At 44.6% G+C, this 6,000-nt stretch overlaps 1 long non-coding RNA gene across 1 annotated transcript in view; it reads left to right on the top strand.

Annotated features, from left to right (window-relative positions):
- The first annotated feature begins 266 nt into the window (after positions 1–266).
- The window catches only part of LOC145529263 (uncharacterized), a 47,991-nt gene continuing 42,257 nt past the window's right edge, over positions 267–6,000 (top strand). The window contains exons 1-4 of the long non-coding RNA XR_014071074.1: positions 267–691; positions 1,364–1,471; positions 1,629–1,687; positions 4,283–4,503. This is a non-coding gene — a long non-coding RNA (uncharacterized LOC145529263). The remainder of the gene's footprint in view (positions 692–1,363; positions 1,472–1,628; positions 1,688–4,282; positions 4,504–6,000) is intronic.

Raw genomic sequence — 6,000 nt, 5'->3', positions numbered from 1 at the left:
CCCTTTCCTGCTGGTGGTGGCCAGGCAGACCCATGCCTCTCCCAGGCTCTGTTTTGGAGCAACAGGGGAGGCCCCGGGTGGGCAGCCTGAGCCCAGGCAGTGATTGCCCTCTTCCTGAGCTTTTTTGTATTCACTTCCCTCTCTGGTCCTAGTCTCTCAGGAAGCCACCCCTCTGGGTGTTTTGGTTTGTTTTCATTCTAAAGTATTTGTTACAAACTATGTGCACGGTATTGTCTTGTTGCCATGGTAATGTCTGCCTTGGAAGCCACACCCAGGAGTACAGAGCATGTCTCCTTGGGAGCATGACTTAGAGGGAACAGGGCTGACCTTAGTCCACAGCCAGGGTCTCTCCTCATGACCCGTACACTGGCACTGGGTATCGACTCACCACAGGGTGATGCCCTAGTGTCTTGGAGATCAGGCATCATCTCTTTTTCTCCATTTTGGTGTCATTACTGTGCAAAGGCAAACACCCCTGAGACTTGTAAGAGAAAAGCCAATATCTCACTCCCCAAAATAGACATAAAACCTGACCATCTCTAGTGAAGCTGCAATTATGGAATCCTGGGTTTTGAGAGGACTTGAAACGCCACTTAATATATAATCTCTTCAGTGCACAAATTCTCTTTTCTGTGAGCCAGGAGCCAGCATCTGCTTGAATACCTTAAGTTAAAGGCAACTTCAGCTAAAGGTAGCCCATTTCCCATTTCAAGGTTGGAGAGCTCTGACCTTAATTTTTTTCCCTTTATGAACTGCAATTGGTCTGTCTTGACTTTCTATCCATTGCTGCTGCTGCTGCTGCTAAGTCACTTCAGTCGTGTCCGACTGTGTGCAACCCCATAGACGGCAGCCCACCAGGCTCCGCTGTCCCTGGGATTCTCCAGGCAAGAACACTGGAGTGGGTTGCCATTTCCTTCTCCAATGCATGAAAGTGAAGTCTCTCAGTCGTGTCCGACTCTTAGCGACCCCATGGACTGTAGCCTACCAGGCTCCTCCATCCATGGGATTTTCCAGGCAAGAGTACTGGAGCTGGGTGCCATTGCCTTCTCCTACCCATTAGCCCAGTTTCTAATCTTTTGAACCACTCTATGAGTTATCCATTCCTAGCTACTCAGTAGCTTAAAGCTACATATTATCTCACAGTTTTTGTAAGTTAGGCATCCAGTTGTAGCTTAGCTGGACTCTCTGTTTCAAGGTGTCTCATGGGGCTGCATCAAGGTAGTAGGCTAGGGTCTCATCTGAAAGCTTGACTAGGGAACAGTGTACTTCCAAGGACACATGATTGTTACCAAGATTCAGTTTCTTGTAGGTTGTTGGACTAAGGCCTCAGTTCCTTGCTGGCTGTTTGTCCATTTCCATGTAGGCATCTATACAGGGCAGCTCTCAGCATGGCCACTGGCTTCCTCAAAGCCAACAAGGGAGAGAGAGCCTACCAGCAAGACAGAAGTTATGATCTCATGTAATCATAGAGGTAACATCCCCTTGAGGTTGACGTATTCAACTAGCTACCAGCAGTTACTCAAGAAGCGGGGGTTGGTATTCACCGGCCATGAATACCAAAAGGCAGAGATCATGGGGTCCATCTGCCTGGACTGCCACACAGAAGAAATCTTCTCTCTGTCCCACAGAATCATCCTTCTAATTCTTGAAAGTAATTTTCACATCTTTTCGTCTTGGCTATAGTCAAGTGAGTATCCTTACTATCCCAGCCATTGTCCTCAGAACTTGCTTTGCTGCGTATGTCAAAGTGGAGCCCCTAAACAGAGTTCAGTTCTCTGGCTGGACCTGACCAGGATGGAGTGGGACCTCCTGGGAGCACGAGCACTGGGAGACCCACAGCCCCTCCTGCTAATTAAGGCTTGATTTCAAAGATGGAAGTTCTAGAAGCCCAGTCTTTCACTGCAGAAGAGTTTTGGTGTCAGTGCACTGAATTCAGATTAAGAGCCCTATTAATGTTTTAGAGCAAGCGTTCCAGAGATCTTTGAGTATTACGTATTTTTGAATATGAAATTTCATAAATTGGACAAATGAAGATTTTCTCCTTCTTCTGTATCCCTCCATCCACCAATCTAGTGAACAGTTTACTCTAAAAACATTTTTTGTTCTCTCTAGAGTATTAAACAAATAGAACAACTTTTCATGAAAATAGACTATGAAGCAGTGGGCAGAATTCAGTGGGTAAGTTGGGTTGTGTTTTGTGAATCAGACTTGAAGTTACTGAGGAAAGTGTATGAAAAGTTTGTTTCTGAGCCTTTCTGGCGTACCCTATGCCCCTTAGTACATTTGCCAACTTGAAGGTGAACCAAGGGGTCATGCACATTCACAATTTTCAAGCTCTTGTATATCAGGTTAACTAGGAATTTCAGTAGCTCAGGCAAGTCCTGAGAAGGCTTTCCTAAAACCAGGGAATGAAGGACATAGTTGCTACCTTGCGTGCATGCATGCTAAGTCACTTCAGTAGTGTCTGACTCTTTGCAACCCCATGGACTGTAGCCTGCCATTCTCTAGGCAAAAAAACTGGAGTGGGTTGCCATGTCTTCCTCTAGGGGATGTTCCCAACCCAGGGATCAAACCTGTGTCTCTTATGTCTCCTGCACATGTCTCCTGCAGGTTCTTTACCACTAGTGCCACCTGGGTATTTGCTACCTTTCATGCATGTTAAGTCACTTTGGTTGTGTTTGATGCTTTGTGACCCGATAGACTGTAGCTTGCCTGGCTCCTCTGTCCATGGGGATTTTCTACCTTACCCGAAAGTAAAAGTGAAACACCAGTGAGCAAGAAATCCTATGAACAAGCAACACCTAATGATAATCAGATCCCTGACACACACGGAAAGTATTTAGAACAAGGACAACCACAGAGTAATTTTTCAACAAATACTATCATCATCATCATTAATGTTTCCCAATTTGGATTGTATAATAATGAAGAGCTGAGACATCTGCCAATGCCATTCTCTGCCATTGTGTATCAGTAGTCTCCTATTGCTCTAGGATGAATTAAGTTCTAAAGTGACAAGTTGAGTCACGTTCACCTCTATTCAGACCTTGGACCAATCCCCTAATCGAAGCAAATCCAAGTGTTTTCACTGTCTGATTTGAAAGGGAATAGTCAGGATTCCAGGGAAGAGAAGGGAAGACTCTAGTGAATAGGGCTTTGGGGGAAGTAGAGAAAAAAATGGAGATGTTCCCAGGCCCTCTGGGCACTCCCACTGCTTCCCTGTGACCACAGGTCTGCTCTTCCCTATGTGCACTGCTGAGATTTGAGATGAAGCCTGTCCTGGTGGGTCAGAACTGTGCAGTCAGACCGACATGGGCTCAAGTCTCAGGCAAGACACTTACTAGTTGGCTTGATCTGTGTGTGTTAGTCGCTTAAGAAAGTGAAAGTGAAAGTCAGTGGTGTCCGACTCTTTGTGACCCCATGGAATTCCAGTCCATGGAATTCTCCTGGCCAGAATACTGAAGCAGGTAGCCTTTCCCTTCTCCCGAGGATCTTCCCAACCCAGAGATCGAACCCAGATCTCCCACATTGCAGGCAGATTCTTTACCAGCTGAGCTACCAGGGAAGCCCAAGAATACTGGAGTGTTAGTCACTTAGTTGTGTCCAACTCTTTGAGAATCCCACAGACTGTGGTCCACCAGGCTCCTCTGTCCATGGAATTCTCCAGGCAAGAATACTGGAGTGGGTTGCCATTTCCTTCTCCAGGGGATCTTCCTGACCTGGGGATTGAACCCAGGCCTCCTGAATTGCAGGCAGATTCTTTACCATCTGAGCCACCAGGGAAGCCCCTGTTTGATCTTAGGCAGATAATTTAGTCTTTCTAGATTTGAGTTTCCCATTTTGTAAAATGAGAGCGATAGTACTTATCTCATCCAGTTACGGCAAGAATGGAGGTGAAGGTTCACATTGAGTGAAACAGGGTATGTTCTCAATCACCACCACCATCACTGTCATCTTTAGAGAGACTGGGCAGGGAAGTGAGCCCAGACACTTGGTAGCACACTTCCAGCCCCACCCTAGCTGCTGCTGCTGCTGCTAAGTCACTTCAGTCGTGTCCAACTCTGTGCGACCCCATAGACACCAGGCTCCCTCGTCCCCGGGATTCTCCAGGCATGAACACCAGTGCACCCCAGTTATTAGCTCCAAGTTTTTGGCAGCCAAGTTCATACCAATGACTTAGTTCATACTAATATCTACCTCATGTCCATGCCCTGATAATAAGGAGAATTTTTGAAAGCCAAAAAGGCAGCAGACATTTAATGAACTTTCCCTTCTTCCCCAGGATGGCTTCTGCACGTATTTGCAGCTAGTATATTCAGAGCAGGCTGATGCTGAGGCTCGACAGCAAGAGGCTTCCTTCCAGCTGCCTGCTGTGCTGCAGGGGCTATCATACGGGGGTCCCGTGCTGCGCATTCTCGCTGCGCCTGATGACACCTTAATCATGATCAGAGAAGATGGAGCCATTTATTTCTGGTCCCTGCAGCTGAAGTTAAAAAGAAGAAAGTGGGTTTTTGTATGTGATTCTCATTTGATAAGGATGCTGAGTGCTCCAGTTTGATTTTATTTGCTATTTTAAACTGCTCCTTGAGTGGCATGATTACAGAAATTGTGTCCTTGAATATAATATATTCATGTTGGATTTTGCCAATCTATGGGATGCAAATATGATCTCTATATGTAGGACAAGATAATTCTTCATTCCGCTGCTAAAATCAGATGGAGTGATGAATTACACATGATTCCATCATGTAATTTATCATGTCTTAATGAATGACAAATGGAAAAGAATTTTCCATTTTTCTCCCTGTTAATGGTTCTTTCAGTTCAGGTAGTTCTGAGAGAACTTACTGAATCACAGAATCAGAAATTCAGAAGCCAAGAAGCATTTGGGAAGTACCTGACCATTACAGAATAGTCTAACTTTGAAGTCTTTCTTTAATTACGTCTTTCAGCAAATAGTTGAGCCCTTGTTGCTGCTCAGGTTCTATGCTGGGTGCTGGGGATAGACGCCCATTTCTGCCCACAGGGAGCTTATCATCCACCTTAGTAGCTACACAGCTAAACTATACCCCTCAGGCTGCCAAATAAGCCCTCCCTAGAAGTGAAGTCGCTCAGTCATTCCAACTCTTTGTGACCCTATGGGCTGTAGCCTGCCAGGCTCCTCTGTCCATGGGATTTTCCAGGCGGGAGTACTGGAGTGGGTTGCCATTTCCTACTCCAGAGGATATTCCCGACCCAGAGATCGAACCTGGGTCTCCCGCATTGTAGGCGCTTTACTGTCTGAGCCACCAGGGAAGGAAAGAATAAAGTCAATCCCTCAAGTCTATGTAGCAAGTTCTCTATACAGGCAAACCTTGTTTTACTACATTCCACAGATACTGTATTTTTTTTATAAATTAAAGGTTTGTGGTAACCCTGTATTGAGCAAGTCTATCAGGGCCATCTCCTCAACAGCATTTGCTTGCTTTGTGTCTCTGTGTCACATTTTGGTAATTCCTGCAATATTTCAAACTTTTTCATTATTAGTATATCTGTTGTGGTGATCAGTGACTAGGGATCTTTGATGTTACTATTGCAAAAGATTACTACTCACTGAAGGCTCAGATGGTGGCTAGCATTTTTAACAAGAAAGTATTTATTTATTTATTTTTAATTGAAAGATAATTACTTTACAGTACTGCATTGGTTTCTACCAAACATCAAAATGAATCAGCCATAAATTTACCCATATCCCCTCCCAAGAAAGTATTTTTTAATGAAAATATGTACATTGATTTTTTTTAACACTGTACACTTAATAGACTATCAGCATAATGTAAACATAACTTTGTATGCCCTGGGAAACCAGAAAATTCACATGACTCACTTCGTCGCATTGGTCCACAACATCTCCAATATACACCTATACTTGAGGGTAAAAGTCAACTGAAGAAAACTATAATGTTGGTATGTGTATTATGGACCAGAGTGGCTTGAGACAACTGAAACTGTCTTATCATT

Source organism: Giraffa tippelskirchi, chromosome 12, assembly GCF_054371585.1.
Source record: "Giraffa tippelskirchi isolate mGirTip1 chromosome 12, T2T-mGirTip1v1.2.pri, whole genome shotgun sequence".
NCBI lineage: Eukaryota > Metazoa > Chordata > Mammalia > Artiodactyla > Giraffidae > Giraffa > Giraffa tippelskirchi.
Note: the sequence above shows the minus strand (reverse complement) of the source record. Positions and strands in the feature narration are given on the sequence as shown.